Raw genomic sequence first — 14534 nt, 5'->3', positions numbered from 1 at the left:
AGGTATAAAAAGTAACCTACAAAAATAATTCAATTGGCAGCGGTTTGATTCGAACCCACGCCTCTTCAGAGACTGGTGCCTAAAACCAGCGCCTTGGACCGCTCTCCGTTTCTGCAATATTGTTATCACAACAATTTAGTCTAGTCTGTGGAAAACTTTGTTGCTGAATAAAAGACTAGCTAGTTAACACAACTATGGTTAGTTGAAAATAAACTGCTGGTCCGTATGGGGCTCGAACCCATGACCTTAGCGTTATTAGCACCACGCTCTGCCGACTGAGCTAACGGACCAACTGATATACAACTACAGCGATTTAGTTTACAAAAGAAGGTTTTAAAAGTAACTTACAAAAATAATTCAATTGGCAGCGGTGGGATTCGAACCCACGCCTCTTTCGAGACTGGTGCCTAAAACCAGCGCCTTAGACCGCTCGGCCACGCTACCATTTCTGCAATATTGTTATCACAACAATTGGTCAAGTCTGTTGAGAACGTTTTTGCTGAATAAAAGACAAGCTGGTCAACACAACTGCATTGACGGTTCTTTAAAAATAAACTTTTGGTCCGTATGGGGCTCGAACCCATGACCTTAGCGTTATTAGCACCACGCTCTGCCGACTGAGCTAACGGACCAACTGATATACAATTACAACGATTTAATTTACAAAAGAAGGTATCAAAAGTAACCTACAAAAATAATTCAATTGGCAGCGGTGGGATTCGAACCCACGCCTCTTTCGAGACTGGTGCCTAAAACCAGCGCCTTAGACCGCTCGCCGTTTCTGCAATATTGTTATCACAACAATTTAGTCTAATCTGTGGACAACTTTGTTGCTGAATAAAAGACTAGCTAGTTAACACAACTATGGTTAGTTAAAAATAAACTGCTGGTCCGTATGGGGCTCGAACCCATGACCTTAGCGTTATTAGCACCACGCTCTGCCGACTGAGCTAACGGACCAACTGATATACAACTACAGCGATTTAGTTTACAAAAGAAGGTTTTAAAAGTAACTTACAAAAATAATTCAATTGGCAGCGGTGGGATTCGAACCCACGCCTCTTTCGAGACTGGTGCCTAAAACCAGCGCCTTAGACCGCTCGCCGTTTCTGCAATATTGTTATCACAACAATTTAGTCTAGTCTGTGGAAAACTTTGTTGCTGAATAAAAGACTAGCTAGTTAACACAACTATGGTTAGTTAAAAATAAACTGCTGGTCCGTATGGGGCTCGAACCCATGACCCATGACAACTACAGCGATTTAGTTTACAAAAGAAGGTATCAAAAGTAACCTACAAAAATATTGCGATTGGCAGCGGTGGGATTCGAACCCACGCCTCTTTCGAGACTGGTGCCTAAAACCAGCGCCTTGACCGCTCGGCCACGCTACCATTTCTGCAATATTGTTATCACAACAATTAGTCAATTCTGTGGAGAACGTTTTTGCTGAATAAAAGACAAGCTGGTCAACACAACTGCATTGACGGTTATTTAAAAATAAACTTTTGGTCCGTATGGGGCTGGAACCCATGACCTTAGCGTTATTAGCACCACGCTCTGCCGACTGAGCTAACGGACCAACTGATATACAACTACAGCGATTTAGTTTACAAAAGAAGGTTTTAAAAGTAACTTACAAAAATAATTCAATTGGCAGCGGTGGGATTCGAACCCACGCCTCTTTCGAGACTGGTGCCTAAAACCAGCGCCTTAGACCGCTCGCCGTTTCTGCAATATTGTTATCACAACAATTTAGTCTAGTCTGTGGAAAACTTTGTTGCTGAATAAAAGACTAGCTAGTTAACACAACTATGGTTAGTTAAAAATAAACTGCTGGTCCGTATGGGGCTCGAACCCATGACCCATGACAACTACAGCGATTTAGTTTACAAAAGAACGTATCAAAAGTAACCTACAAAAATATTTCAATTGGCAGCGGTGGGATTCGAACCCACGCCTCTTTCGAGACTGGTGCCTAAAACCAGCGCCTTAGACCGCTCGGCCACGCTACCATTTCTGCAATATTGTTATCACAACAATTAGTCAAGTCTGTTGAGAACGTTTTTGCTGAATAAAAGACAAGCTGGTCAACACAACTGCATTGAAGGTTCTTTAAAAATAACCTTTTGGTCCGTATGGGGCTCGAACCCATGACCTTAGCGTTATTAGCACCACGCTCTGCCGACTGAGCTAACGGACAAACTGATATACAACTACAGCGATTTAGTTTACAAAAGAAGGTATCAAAAGTAACCTACAAAAATAATTCAATTGGCAGCGGTGGGATTCGAACCCACGCCTCTTTCGAGACTGGTGCCTAAAACCAGCGCCTTAGACCGCTCGGCCACGCTACCGTTTCTGCAATATTGTTATCACAACAATTGGTCAAGTCTGTGGAGGACGTTTTTGCTGAATAAAAGACTAGCCAGTCAACAAAACTGCATTGACGGTTATTTAAAAATAAACTTTTGGTCCGTATGGGGCTCGAACCCACGACCTTAGCGTTATTAGCACCACGCTCTGCCGACTGAGCTAACGGACCAAATGATATACAACTACAGCGATTTAGTTTACAAAAGAGGTATAAAAAGTAACCTACAAAAATAATTCAATTGGCAGCGGTGGGATTCGAACCCACGCCTCTTTCGAGACTGGTGCCTAAAACCAGCACCTTAGACCTCTCGCCGTTTCTGCAATATTGGTATCACAACAATCTAGTCTAGTCTGTGGAAAACTTTGTTGCTGAATAAAAGACTAGCTAGTTAACACAACTATGGTTAGTTAAAAATAAACTGCTGGTCCGTATGGGGCTCGAACCCATGACCCATGACAACTACAGCAATTTAGTTTACAAAAGAAGGTATCAAAAGTAACCTACAAAAATATTTCGATTGGCAGCGGTGGGATTCGAACCCACGCCTCTTTCGAGACTGGTGCCTAAAACCAGCGCCTTAGACCGCTCGGCCACGCTACCATTTCTGCAATATTGTTATCACAACAATTAGTCAAGTCTGTTGAGAACGTTTTTGCTGAATAAAAGACAAGCTGGTCAACACAACTGCATTGACGGTTCTTTAAAAATAACCTTTTGGTCCGTATGGGGCTCGAACCCATGACCTTAGCGTTATTAGCACCACGCTCTGCCGACTGAGCTAACGGACCAACTGATATACAACTACAGCGATTTAGTTTACAAAAGAAGGTATCAAAAGTAACCTACAAAAATAATTCAATTAGCAGCGGTGGGATTCGAACCCACGCCTCTTTCGAGACTGGTGCCTAAAACCAGCGCCTTAGACCGCTCGGCCACGCTACCGTTTCTGCAATATTGTTATCACAACAATTGGTCAAGTCTGTGGAGGACGTTTTTGCTGAATAAAAGACTAGCCAGTCAACAAAACTGCATTGACGGTTATTTAAAAATAAACTTTTGGTCCGTATGGGGCTCGAACCCACGACCTTAGCGTTATTAGCACCACGCTCTGCCGACTGAGCTAACGGACCAAATGATATACAACTACAGCGATTTAGTTTACAAAAGAAGGTATAAAAAGTAACCTACAAAAATAATTCAATTGGCAGCGGTTTGATTCGAACCCACGCCTCTTCAGAGACTGGTGCCTAAAACCAGCGCCTTGGACCGCTCGCCGTTTCTGCAATATTGTTATCACAACAATTTAGTCTAGTCTGTGGAAAACTTTGTTGCTGAATAAAAGACTAGCTAGTTAACACAACTATGGTTAGTTGAAAATAAACTGCTGGTCCGTATGGGGCTCGAACCCATGACCTTAGCGTTATTAGCACCACGCTCTGCCGACTGAGCTAACGGACCAACTGATATACAACTACAGCGATTTAGTTTACAAAAGAAGGTTTTAAAAGTAACTTACAAAAATAATTCAATTGGCAGCGGTGGGATTCGAACCCACGCCTCTTTCGAGACTGGTGCCTAAAACCAGCGCCTTAGACCGCTCGGCCACGCTACCATTTCTGCAATATTGTTATCACAACAATTGGTCAAGTCTGTTGAGAACGTTTTTGCTGAATAAAAGACAAGCTGGTCAACACAACTGCATTGACGGTTCTTTAAAAATAAACTTTTGGTCCGTATGGGGCTCGAACCCATGACCTTAGCGTTATTAGCACCACGCTCTGCCGACTGAGCTAACGGACCAACTGATATACAATTACAACGATTTAATTTACAAAAGAAGGTATCAAAAGTAACCTACAAAAATAATTCAATTGGCAGCGGTGGGATTCGAACCCACGCCTCTTTCGAGACTGGTGCCTAAAACCAGCGCCTTAGACCGCTCGCCGTTTCTGCAATATTGTTATCACAACAATTTAGTCTAATCTGTGGACAACTTTGTTGCTGAATAAAAGACTAGCTAGTTAACACAACTATGGTTAGTTAAAAATAAACTGCTGGTCCGTATGGGGCTCGAACCCATGACCTTAGCGTTATTAGCACCACGCTCTGCCGACTGAGCTAACGGACCAACTGATATACAACTACAGCGATTTAGTTTACAAAAGAAGGTTTTAAAAGTAACTTACAAAAATAATTCAATTGGCAGCGGTGGGATTCGAACCCACGCCTCTTTCGAGACTGGTGCCTAAAACCAGCGCCTTAGACCGCTCGCCGTTTCTGCAATATTGTTATCACAACAATTTAGTCTAGTCTGTGGAAAACTTTGTTGCTGAATAAAAGACTAGCTAGTTAACACAACTATGGTTAGTTAAAAATAAACTGCTGGTCCGTATGGGGCTCGAACCCATGACCCATGACAACTACAGCGATTTAGTTTACAAAAGAAGGTATCAAAAGTAACCTACAAAAATATTGCGATTGGCAGCGGTGGGATTCGAACCCACGCCTCTTTCGAGACTGGTGCCTAAAACCAGCGCCTTGACCGCTCGGCCACGCTACCATTTCTGCAATATTGTTATCACAACAATTAGTCAATTCTGTGGAGAACGTTTTTGCTGAATAAAAGACAAGCTGGTCAACACAACTGCATTGACGGTTATTTAAAAATAAACTTTTGGTCCGTATGGGGCTGGAACCCATGACCTTAGCGTTATTAGCACCACGCTCTGCCGACTGAGCTAACGGACCAACTGATATACAACTACAGCGATTTAGTTTACAAAAGAAGGTTTTAAAAGTAACTTACAAAAATAATTCAATTGGCAGCGGTGGGATTCGAACCCACGCCTCTTTCGAGACTGGTGCCTAAAACCAGCGCCTTAGACCGCTCGCCGTTTCTGCAATATTGTTATCACAACAATTTAGTCTAGTCTGTGGAAAACTTTGTTGCTGAATAAAAGACTAGCTAGTTAACACAACTATGGTTAGTTAAAAATAAACTGCTGGTCCGTATGGGGCTCGAACCCATGACCCATGACAACTACAGCGATTTAGTTTACAAAAGAACGTATCAAAAGTAACCTACAAAAATATTTCAATTGGCAGCGGTGGGATTCGAACCCACGCCTCTTTCGAGACTGGTGCCTAAAACCAGCGCCTTAGACCGCTCGGCCACGCTACCATTTCTGCAATATTGTTATCACAACAATTAGTCAAGTCTGTTGAGAACGTTTTTGCTGAATAAAAGACAAGCTGGTCAACACAACTGCATTGAAGGTTCTTTAAAAATAACCTTTTGGTCCGTATGGGGCTCGAACCCATGACCTTAGCGTTATTAGCACCACGCTCTGCCGACTGAGCTAACGGACAAACTGATATACAACTACAGCGATTTAGTTTACAAAAGAAGGTATCAAAAGTAACCTACAAAAATAATTCAATTGGCAGCGGTGGGATTCGAACCCACGCCTCTTTCGAGACTGGTGCCTAAAACCAGCGCCTTAGACCGCTCGGCCACGCTACCGTTTCTGCAATATTGTTATCACAACAATTGGTCAAGTCTGTGGAGGACGTTTTTGCTGAATAAAAGACTAGCCAGTCAACAAAACTGCATTGACGGTTATTTAAAAATAAACTTTTGGTCCGTATGGGGCTCGAACCCACGACCTTAGCGTTATTAGCACCACGCTCTGCCGACTGAGCTAACGGACCAAATGATATACAACTACAGCGATTTAGTTTACAAAAGAGGTATAAAAAGTAACCTACAAAAATAATTCAATTGGCAGCGGTGGGATTCGAACCCACGCCTCTTTCGAGACTGGTGCCTAAAACCAGCGCCTTAGACCTCTCGCCGTTTCTGCAATATTGGTATCACAACAATCTAGTCTAGTCTGTGGAAAACTTTGTTGCTGAATAAAAGACTAGCTAGTTAACACAACTATGGTTAGTTAAAAATAAACTGCTGGTCCGTATGGGGCTCGAACCCATGACCCATGACAACTACAGCAATTTAGTTTACAAAAGAAGGTATCAAAAGTAACCTACAAAAATATTTCGATTGGCAGCGGTGGGATTCGAACCCACGCCTCTTTCGAGACTGGTGCCTAAAACCAGCGCCTTAGACCGCTCGGCCACGCTACCATTTCTGCAATATTGTTATCACAACAATTAGTCAAGTCTGTTGAGAACGTTTTTGCTGAATAAAAGACAAGCTGGTCAACACAACTGCATTGACGGTTCTTTAAAAATAACCTTTTGGTCCGTATGGGGCTCGAACCCATGACCTTAGCGTTATTAGCACCACGCTCTGCCGACTGAGCTAACGGACCAACTGATATACAACTACAGCGATTTAGTTTACAAAAGAAGGTATCAAAAGTAACCTACAAAAATAATTCAATTGGCAGCGGTGGGATTCGAACCCACGCCTCTTTCGAGACTGGTGCCTAAAACCAGCGCCTTAGACCGCTCGGCCACGCTACCGTTTCCGCAATATTGTTATCACAACAATTGGTCAAGTCTGTGGAGGACGTTTTTGCTGAATAAAAGACTAACCAGTCAACAAAACTGCATTGACGGTTATTTAAAAATAAACTTTTGGTCCGTATGGGGCTCGAACCCATGACGTTAGCGTTATTAGCACAACGCTCTGCCGACTGAGCTAACGGACCAAATGATATACAACTACAGCGATTTAGTTTACAAAAGAAGGTATAAAAAGTAACCTACAAAAATAATTCAATTGGCAGCGGTGGGATTCGAACCCACGCCTCTTTCGAGACTGGTGCCTAAAACCAGCGCCTTAGACCGCTCGCCGTTTCTGCAATATTGGTATCACAACAATTTAGTCTAGTCTGTGGAAAACTTTGTTGCTGAATAAAAGACTAGCTAGTTAACACAACTATGGTTAGTTAAAAATAAACTGCTGGTCCGTATGGGGCTCGAACCCATGACCCATGACAACTACAGCGATTTAGTTTACAAAAGAAGGTATCAAAAGTAACCTACAAAAATATTTCGATTGGCAGCGGTGGGATTCGAACCCACGCCTCTTTCGAGACTGGTGCCTAAAACCAGCGCCTTAGACCGCTCGACCACGCTACCATTTCTGCAATATTGTTATCACAACAATTAGTCAAGTCTGTTGAGAACGTTTTTGCTGAATAAAAGACAAGCTGGTCAACACAACTGCATTGAAGGTTCTTTAAAAATAACCTTTTGGTCCGTATGGGGCTCGAACCCATGACCTTAGCGTTATTAGCACCACGCTCTGCCGACTGAGCTAACGGACCAACTGATATACAACTACAGCGATTTAGTTTACAAAAGAAGGTATCAAAAGTAACCTACAAAAATAATTCAATTGGCAGCGGTTTGATTCGAACCCACGCCTCTTCAGAGACTGGTGCCTAAAACCAGCGCCTTGGAACGCTCGCCGTTTCTGCAATATTGTTATCAAAACAATTTAGTCTAGTCTGTGGAAAACTTTGTTGCTGAATAAAAGACTAGCTAGTTAACACAACTATGGTTAGTTCAAAATAAACTGCTGGTCCGTATGGGGCTCGAACCCATGACCTTAGCGTTATTAGCACCACGCTCTGCCGACTGAGCTAACGGACCAACTGATATACAACTACAGCGATTTAGTTTACAAAAGAAGGTTTTAAAAGTAACTTACAAAAATAATTCAATTGGCAGCGGTGGGATTCGAACCCACGCCTCTTTCGAGGCTGGTGCCTAAAACCAGCGCCTTAGACCGCTCGCCGTTTCTGCAATATTGTTATCACAACAATTTAGTCTAGTCTGTGGAAAACTTTGTTGCTGAATAAAAGACTAGCTAGTTAACAAAACTATGGTTAGTTAAAAATAAACTGCTGGTCCGTATGGGGCTCGAACCCATGACCCATGACAACTACAGCGATTTATTTTACAAAAGAAGGTATCAAAAGTAACCTACAAAAATATTTCAATTGGCAGCGGTGGGATTCGAACCCACGCCTCTTTCGAGACTGGTGCCTAAAACCAGCGCCTTAGACCGCTCGGCCACGCTACCATTTCTGCAATATTGTTATCACAACAATTAGTCAAGTCTGTTGAGAACGTTTTTGCTGAATAAAAGACAAGCTGGTCAACACAACTGCATTGACGGTTCTTTAAAAATAAACTTTTGGTCCGTATGGGGCTCGAACCCATGACCTTAGCGTTATTAGCACCACGCTCTGCCGACTGAGCTAACGGACCAAATGATATACAACTACAGCGATTTAGTTTACAAAAGAAGGTATAAAAAGTAACCTACAAAAATAATTCAATTGGCAGCGGTGGGATTCGAACCCACGCCTCTTTCGAGACTGGTGCCTAAAACCAGCGCCTTAGACCGCTCGCCGTTTCTGCAATATTGGTATCACAACAATTTAGTCTAGTCTGTGGAAAACTTTGTTGCTGAATAAAAGACTAGCTAGTTAACACAACTATGGTTAGTTAAAAATAAACTGCTGGTCCGTATGGGGCTCGAACCCATGACCCATGACAACTACAGCGATTTAGTTTACAAAAGAAGGTATCAAAAGTAACCTACAAAAATATTTCGATTGGCAGCGGTGGGATTCGAACCCACGCCTCTTTCGAGACTGGTGCCTAAAACCAGCGCCTTAGACCGCTCGGCCACGCTACCATTTCTGCAATATTGTTATCACAACAATTAGTCAAGTCTGTTGAGAACGTTTTTGCTGAATAAAAGACAAGCTGGTCAACACAACTGCATTGACGGTTCTTTAAAAATAACCTTTTGGTCCGTATGGGGCTCGAACCCATGACCTTAGCGTTATTAGCACCACGCTCTGCCGACTGAGCTAACGGACCAACTGATATACAACTACAGCGATTTAGTTTACAAAAGAAGGTATCAAAAGTAACCTACAAAAATAATTCAATTGGCAGCGGTTTGATTCGAACCCACGCCTCTTCAGAGACTGGTGCCTAAAACCAGCGCCTTGGAACGCTCGCCGTTTCTGCAATATTGTTATCACAACAATTTAGTCTAGTCTGTGGAAAACTTTGTTGCTGAATAAAAGACTAGCTAGTTAACACAACTATGGTTAGTTCAAAATAAACTGCTGGTCCGTATGGGGCTCGAACCCATGACCTTAGCGTTATTAGCACCACGCTCTGCCGACTGAGCTAACGGACCAACTGATATACAACTACAGCGATTTAGTTTACAAAAGAAGGTTTTAAAAGTAACTTACAAAAATAATTCAATTGGCAGCGGTGGGATTCGAACCCACGCCTCTTTCGAGGCTGGTGCCTAAAACCAGCGCCTTAGACCGCTCGCCGTTTCTGCAATATTGTTATCACAACAATTTAGTCTAGTCTGTGGAAAACTTTGTTGCTGAATAAAAGACTAGCTAGTTAACACAACTATGGTTAGTTAAAAATGAACTGCTGGTCCGTATGGGGCTCGAACCCATGACCCATGACAACTACAGCGATTTATTTTACAAAAGAAGGTATCAAAAGTAACCTACAAAAATATTTCAATTGGCAGCGGTGGGATTCGAACCCACGCCTCTTTCGAGACTGGTGCCTAAAACCAGCGCCTTAGACCGCTCGGCCACGCTACCATTTCTGCAATATTGTTATCACAACAATTAGTCAAGTCTGTTGAGAATGTTTTTGCTGAATAAAAGACAAGCTGGTCAACACAACTGCATTGAAGGTTCTTTAAAAATAACCTTTTGGTCCGTATGGGGCTCGAACCCATGACCTTAGCGTTATTAGCACCACGCTCTGCCGACTGAGCTAACGGACCAACTGATATACAACTACAGCGATTTAGTTTACAAAAGAAGGTATCAAAAGTAACCTACAAAAATAATTCAATTGGCAGCGGTGGGATTCGAACCCACGCCTCTTTCGAGACTGGTGCCTAAAACCAGCGCCTTGACCGCTCGGCCACGCTACCATTTCTGCAATATTGTTATCACAACAATTAGTCAATTCTGTGGAGAACGTTTTTGCTGAATAAAAGACAAGCTGGTCAACACAACTGCATTGACGGTTATTTAAAAATAAACTTTTGGTCCGTATGGGGCTGGAACCCATGACCTTAGCGTTATTAGCACCACGCTCTGCCGACTGAGCTAACGGACCAACTGATATACAACTACAGCGATTTAGTTTACAAAAGAAGGTTTTAAAAGTAACTTACAAAAATAATTCAATTGGCAGCGGTGGGATTCGAACCCACGCCTCTTTCGAGACTGGTGCCTAAAACCAGCGCCTTAGACCGCTCGCCGTTTCTGCAATATTGTTATCACAACAATTTAGTCTAGTCTGTGGAAAACTTTGTTGCTGAATAAAAGACTAGCTAGTTAACACAACTATGGTTAGTTAAAAATAAACTGCTGGTCCGTATGGGGCTCGAACCCATGACCCATGACAACTACAGCGATTTAGTTTACAAAAGAACGTATCAAAAGTAACCTACAAAAATATTTCAATTGGCAGCGGTGGGATTCGAACCCACGCCTCTTTCGAGACTGGTGCCTAAAACCAGCGCCTTAGACCGCTCGGCCACGCTACCATTTCTGCAATATTGTTATCACAACAATTAGTCAAGTCTGTTGAGAACGTTTTTGCTGAATAAAAGACAAGCTGGTCAACACAACTGCATTGAAGGTTCTTTAAAAATAACCTTTTGGTCCGTATGGGGCTCGAACCCATGACCTTAGCGTTATTAGCACCACGCTCTGCCGACTGAGCTAACGGACAAACTGATATACAACTACAGCGATTTAGTTTACAAAAGAAGGTATCAAAAGTAACCTACAAAAATAATTCAATTGGCAGCGGTGGGATTCGAACCCACGCCTCTTTCGAGACTGGTGCCTAAAACCAGCGCCTTAGACCGCTCGGCCACGCTACCGTTTCTGCAATATTGTTATCACAACAATTGGTCAAGTCTGTGGAGGACGTTTTTGCTGAATAAAAGACTAGCCAGTCAACAAAACTGCATTGACGGTTATTTAAAAATAAACTTTTGGTCCGTATGGGGCTCGAACCCACGACCTTAGCGTTATTAGCACCACGCTCTGCCGACTGAGCTAACGGACCAAATGATATACAACTACAGCGATTTAGTTTACAAAAGAGGTATAAAAAGTAACCTACAAAAATAATTCAATTGGCAGCGGTGGGATTCGAACCCACGCCTCTTTCGAGACTGGTGCCTAAAACCAGCGCCTTAGACCTCTCGCCGTTTCTGCAATATTGGTATCACAACAATCTAGTCTAGTCTGTGGAAAACTTTGTTGCTGAATAAAAGACTAGCTAGTTAACACAACTATGGTTAGTTAAAAATAAACTGCTGGTCCGTATGGGGCTCGAACCCATGACCCATGACAACTACAGCAATTTAGTTTACAAAAGAAGGTATCAAAAGTAACCTACAAAAATATTTCGATTGGCAGCGGTGGGATTCGAACCCACGCCTCTTTCGAGACTGGTGCCTAAAACCAGCGCCTTAGACCGCTCGGCCACGCTACCATTTCTGCAATATTGTTATCACAACAATTAGTCAAGTCTGTTGAGAACGTTTTTGCTGAATAAAAGACAAGCTGGTCAACACAACTGCATTGACGGTTCTTTAAAAATAACCTTTTGGTCCGTATGGGGCTCGAACCCATGACCTTAGCGTTATTAGCACCACGCTCTGCCGACTGAGCTAACGGACCAACTGATATACAACTACAGCGATTTAGTTTACAAAAGAAGGTATCAAAAGTAACCTACAAAAATAATTCAATTGGCAGCGGTGGGATTCGAACCCACGCCTCTTTCGAGACTGGTGCCTAAAACCAGCGCCTTAGACCGCTCGGCCACGCTACCGTTTCCGCAATATTGTTATCACAACAATTGGTCAAGTCTGTGGAGGACGTTTTTGCTGAATAAAAGACTAACCAGTCAACAAAACTGCATTGACGGTTATTTAAAAATAAACTTTTGGTCCGTATGGGGCTCGAACCCATGACGTTAGCGTTATTAGCACAACGCTCTGCCGACTGAGCTAACGGACCAAATGATATACAACTACAGCGATTTAGTTTACAAAAGAAGGTATAAAAAGTAACCTACAAAAATAATTCAATTGGCAGCGGTGGGATTCGAACCCACGCCTCTTTCGAGACTGGTGCCTAAAACCAGCGCCTTAGACCGCTCGCCGTTTCTGCAATATTGGTATCACAACAATTTAGTCTAGTCTGTGGAAAACTTTGTTGCTGAATAAAAGACTAGCTAGTTAACACAACTATGGTTAGTTAAAAATAAACTGCTGGTCCGTATGGGGCTCGAACCCATGACCCATGACAACTACAGCGATTTAGTTTACAAAAGAAGGTATCAAAAGTAACCTACAAAAATATTTCGATTGGCAGCGGTGGGATTCGAACCCACGCCTCTTTCGAGACTGGTGCCTAAAACCAGCGCCTTAGACCGCTCGACCACGCTACCATTTCTGCAATATTGTTATCACAACAATTAGTCAAGTCTGTTGAGAACGTTTTTGCTGAATAAAAGACAAGCTGGTCAACACAACTGCATTGAAGGTTCTTTAAAAATAACCTTTTGGTCCGTATGGGGCTCGAACCCATGACCTTAGCGTTATTAGCACCACGCTCTGCCGACTGAGCTAACGGACCAACTGATATACAACTACAGCGATTTAGTTTACAAAAGAAGGTATCAAAAGTAACCTACAAAAATAATTCAATTGGCAGCGGTTTGATTCGAACCCACGCCTCTTCAGAGACTGGTGCCTAAAACCAGCGCCTTGGAACGCTCGCCGTTTCTGCAATATTGTTATCAAAACAATTTAGTCTAGTCTGTGGAAAACTTTGTTGCTGAATAAAAGACTAGCTAGTTAACACAACTATGGTTAGTTCAAAATAAACTGCTGGTCCGTATGGGGCTCGAACCCATGACCTTAGCGTTATTAGCACCACGCTCTGCCGACTGAGCTAACGGACCAACTGATATACAACTACAGCGATTTAGTTTACAAAAGAAGGTTTTAAAAGTAACTTACAAAAATAATTCAATTGGCAGCGGTGGGATTCGAACCCACGCCTCTTTCGAGGCTGGTGCCTAAAACCAGCGCCTTAGACCGCTCGCCGTTTCTGCAATATTGTTATCACAACAATTTAGTCTAGTCTGTGGAAAACTTTGTTGCTGAATAAAAGACTAGCTAGTTAACAAAACTATGGTTAGTTAAAAATAAACTGCTGGTCCGTATGGGGCTCGAACCCATGACCCATGACAACTACAGCGATTTATTTTACAAAAGAAGGTATCAAAAGTAACCTACAAAAATATTTCAATTGGCAGCGGTGGGATTCGAACCCACGCCTCTTTCGAGACTGGTGCCTAAAACCAGCGCCTTAGACCGCTCGGCCACGCTACCATTTCTGCAATATTGTTATCACAACAATTAGTCAAGTCTGTTGAGAACGTTTTTGCTGAATAAAAGACAAGCTGGTCAACACAACTGCATTGACGGTTCTTTAAAAATAAACTTTTGGTCCGTATGGGGCTCGAACCCATGACCTTAGCGTTATTAGCACCACGCTCTGCCGACTGAGCTAACGGACCAAATGATATACAACTACAGCGATTTAGTTTACAAAAGAAGGTATAAAAAGTAACCTACAAAAATAATTCAATTGGCAGCGGTGGGATTCGAACCCACGCCTCTTTCGAGACTGGTGCCTAAAACCAGCGCCTTAGACCGCTCGCCGTTTCTGCAATATTGGTATCACAACAATTTAGTCTAGTCTGTGGAAAACTTTGTTGCTGAATAAAAGACTAGCTAGTTAACACAACTATGGTTAGTTAAAAATAAACTGCTGGTCCGTATGGGGCTCGAACCCATGACCCATGACAACTACAGCGATTTAGTTTACAAAAGAAGGTATCAAAAGTAACCTACAAAAATATTTCGATTGGCAGCGGTGGGATTCGAACCCACGCCTCTTTCGAGACTGGTGCCTAAAACCAGCGCCTTAGACCGCTCGGCCACGCTACCATTTCTGCAATATTGTTATCACAACAATTAGTCAAGTCTGTTGAGAACGTTTTTGCTGAATAAAAGACAAGCTGGTC

The 14534-nt window shown here is 42.7% G+C and overlaps 1 protein-coding gene and 54 non-coding genes across 59 annotated transcripts in view; 1 reads left to right on the top strand and 54 right to left on the bottom strand.

Moving 5' to 3' along the window:
- Window positions 1–14534, top strand: part of LOC116613873 (centriolin) — a 140608-nt gene that overhangs the window by 80733 nt on the left and 45341 nt on the right. The window lies entirely within an intron of this gene.
- Trnai-aau lies at window positions 218–290 on the bottom strand. Its single transcript has one exon. It is a non-coding gene; the product is annotated as a tRNA-Ile (tRNA).
- Window positions 363–444, bottom strand: Trnal-uag. Its single transcript has one exon. It is a non-coding gene; the product is annotated as a tRNA-Leu (tRNA).
- Trnai-aau lies at window positions 560–632 on the bottom strand. Its single transcript has one exon. It is a non-coding gene; the product is annotated as a tRNA-Ile (tRNA).
- On the bottom strand, window positions 888–960 carry Trnai-aau. The gene has a single exon. It is a non-coding gene; the product is annotated as a tRNA-Ile (tRNA).
- Trnal-uag lies at window positions 1312–1392 on the bottom strand. Its single transcript has one exon. It is a non-coding gene; the product is annotated as a tRNA-Leu (tRNA).
- On the bottom strand, window positions 1508–1580 carry Trnai-aau. Its single transcript has one exon. It is a non-coding gene; the product is annotated as a tRNA-Ile (tRNA).
- Window positions 1932–2013, bottom strand: Trnal-uag. The gene has a single exon. It is a non-coding gene; the product is annotated as a tRNA-Leu (tRNA).
- On the bottom strand, window positions 2129–2201 carry Trnai-aau. The gene has a single exon. It is a non-coding gene; the product is annotated as a tRNA-Ile (tRNA).
- Window positions 2274–2355, bottom strand: Trnal-uag. The gene has a single exon. It is a non-coding gene; the product is annotated as a tRNA-Leu (tRNA).
- Trnai-aau lies at window positions 2471–2543 on the bottom strand. Its single transcript has one exon. It is a non-coding gene; the product is annotated as a tRNA-Ile (tRNA).
- On the bottom strand, window positions 2894–2975 carry Trnal-uag. The gene has a single exon. It is a non-coding gene; the product is annotated as a tRNA-Leu (tRNA).
- Trnai-aau lies at window positions 3091–3163 on the bottom strand. The gene has a single exon. It is a non-coding gene; the product is annotated as a tRNA-Ile (tRNA).
- On the bottom strand, window positions 3236–3317 carry Trnal-uag. Its single transcript has one exon. It is a non-coding gene; the product is annotated as a tRNA-Leu (tRNA).
- Window positions 3433–3505, bottom strand: Trnai-aau. Its single transcript has one exon. It is a non-coding gene; the product is annotated as a tRNA-Ile (tRNA).
- Window positions 3761–3833, bottom strand: Trnai-aau. Its single transcript has one exon. It is a non-coding gene; the product is annotated as a tRNA-Ile (tRNA).
- Window positions 3906–3987, bottom strand: Trnal-uag. Its single transcript has one exon. It is a non-coding gene; the product is annotated as a tRNA-Leu (tRNA).
- Trnai-aau lies at window positions 4103–4175 on the bottom strand. The gene has a single exon. It is a non-coding gene; the product is annotated as a tRNA-Ile (tRNA).
- Window positions 4431–4503, bottom strand: Trnai-aau. The gene has a single exon. It is a non-coding gene; the product is annotated as a tRNA-Ile (tRNA).
- On the bottom strand, window positions 4855–4935 carry Trnal-uag. The gene has a single exon. It is a non-coding gene; the product is annotated as a tRNA-Leu (tRNA).
- Window positions 5051–5123, bottom strand: Trnai-aau. Its single transcript has one exon. It is a non-coding gene; the product is annotated as a tRNA-Ile (tRNA).
- On the bottom strand, window positions 5475–5556 carry Trnal-uag. The gene has a single exon. It is a non-coding gene; the product is annotated as a tRNA-Leu (tRNA).
- Window positions 5672–5744, bottom strand: Trnai-aau. The gene has a single exon. It is a non-coding gene; the product is annotated as a tRNA-Ile (tRNA).
- Trnal-uag lies at window positions 5817–5898 on the bottom strand. The gene has a single exon. It is a non-coding gene; the product is annotated as a tRNA-Leu (tRNA).
- Trnai-aau lies at window positions 6014–6086 on the bottom strand. The gene has a single exon. It is a non-coding gene; the product is annotated as a tRNA-Ile (tRNA).
- Window positions 6437–6518, bottom strand: Trnal-uag. Its single transcript has one exon. It is a non-coding gene; the product is annotated as a tRNA-Leu (tRNA).
- Trnai-aau lies at window positions 6634–6706 on the bottom strand. Its single transcript has one exon. It is a non-coding gene; the product is annotated as a tRNA-Ile (tRNA).
- Window positions 6779–6860, bottom strand: Trnal-uag. Its single transcript has one exon. It is a non-coding gene; the product is annotated as a tRNA-Leu (tRNA).
- On the bottom strand, window positions 6976–7048 carry Trnai-aau. The gene has a single exon. It is a non-coding gene; the product is annotated as a tRNA-Ile (tRNA).
- Trnal-uag lies at window positions 7400–7481 on the bottom strand. The gene has a single exon. It is a non-coding gene; the product is annotated as a tRNA-Leu (tRNA).
- Window positions 7597–7669, bottom strand: Trnai-aau. Its single transcript has one exon. It is a non-coding gene; the product is annotated as a tRNA-Ile (tRNA).
- Window positions 7925–7997, bottom strand: Trnai-aau. The gene has a single exon. It is a non-coding gene; the product is annotated as a tRNA-Ile (tRNA).
- Window positions 8349–8430, bottom strand: Trnal-uag. The gene has a single exon. It is a non-coding gene; the product is annotated as a tRNA-Leu (tRNA).
- Trnai-aau lies at window positions 8546–8618 on the bottom strand. Its single transcript has one exon. It is a non-coding gene; the product is annotated as a tRNA-Ile (tRNA).
- Trnal-uag lies at window positions 8970–9051 on the bottom strand. Its single transcript has one exon. It is a non-coding gene; the product is annotated as a tRNA-Leu (tRNA).
- Trnai-aau lies at window positions 9167–9239 on the bottom strand. Its single transcript has one exon. It is a non-coding gene; the product is annotated as a tRNA-Ile (tRNA).
- Window positions 9495–9567, bottom strand: Trnai-aau. The gene has a single exon. It is a non-coding gene; the product is annotated as a tRNA-Ile (tRNA).
- Window positions 9919–10000, bottom strand: Trnal-uag. Its single transcript has one exon. It is a non-coding gene; the product is annotated as a tRNA-Leu (tRNA).
- Trnai-aau lies at window positions 10116–10188 on the bottom strand. The gene has a single exon. It is a non-coding gene; the product is annotated as a tRNA-Ile (tRNA).
- Trnal-uag lies at window positions 10261–10341 on the bottom strand. Its single transcript has one exon. It is a non-coding gene; the product is annotated as a tRNA-Leu (tRNA).
- Window positions 10457–10529, bottom strand: Trnai-aau. The gene has a single exon. It is a non-coding gene; the product is annotated as a tRNA-Ile (tRNA).
- On the bottom strand, window positions 10881–10962 carry Trnal-uag. The gene has a single exon. It is a non-coding gene; the product is annotated as a tRNA-Leu (tRNA).
- On the bottom strand, window positions 11078–11150 carry Trnai-aau. The gene has a single exon. It is a non-coding gene; the product is annotated as a tRNA-Ile (tRNA).
- Window positions 11223–11304, bottom strand: Trnal-uag. The gene has a single exon. It is a non-coding gene; the product is annotated as a tRNA-Leu (tRNA).
- On the bottom strand, window positions 11420–11492 carry Trnai-aau. The gene has a single exon. It is a non-coding gene; the product is annotated as a tRNA-Ile (tRNA).
- On the bottom strand, window positions 11843–11924 carry Trnal-uag. The gene has a single exon. It is a non-coding gene; the product is annotated as a tRNA-Leu (tRNA).
- On the bottom strand, window positions 12040–12112 carry Trnai-aau. Its single transcript has one exon. It is a non-coding gene; the product is annotated as a tRNA-Ile (tRNA).
- Window positions 12185–12266, bottom strand: Trnal-uag. Its single transcript has one exon. It is a non-coding gene; the product is annotated as a tRNA-Leu (tRNA).
- Trnai-aau lies at window positions 12382–12454 on the bottom strand. Its single transcript has one exon. It is a non-coding gene; the product is annotated as a tRNA-Ile (tRNA).
- On the bottom strand, window positions 12806–12887 carry Trnal-uag. The gene has a single exon. It is a non-coding gene; the product is annotated as a tRNA-Leu (tRNA).
- On the bottom strand, window positions 13003–13075 carry Trnai-aau. The gene has a single exon. It is a non-coding gene; the product is annotated as a tRNA-Ile (tRNA).
- Window positions 13331–13403, bottom strand: Trnai-aau. Its single transcript has one exon. It is a non-coding gene; the product is annotated as a tRNA-Ile (tRNA).
- Trnal-uag lies at window positions 13755–13836 on the bottom strand. Its single transcript has one exon. It is a non-coding gene; the product is annotated as a tRNA-Leu (tRNA).
- On the bottom strand, window positions 13952–14024 carry Trnai-aau. The gene has a single exon. It is a non-coding gene; the product is annotated as a tRNA-Ile (tRNA).
- On the bottom strand, window positions 14376–14457 carry Trnal-uag. The gene has a single exon. It is a non-coding gene; the product is annotated as a tRNA-Leu (tRNA).

The sequence above is a fragment of the Nematostella vectensis genome, chromosome 8 (genome assembly GCF_932526225.1).
Source record: "Nematostella vectensis chromosome 8, jaNemVect1.1, whole genome shotgun sequence".
NCBI classification, from domain to species: Eukaryota; Metazoa; Cnidaria; class Anthozoa; order Actiniaria; family Edwardsiidae; genus Nematostella; species Nematostella vectensis.
This window is presented reverse-complemented; position numbering and strand designations above follow the sequence as displayed.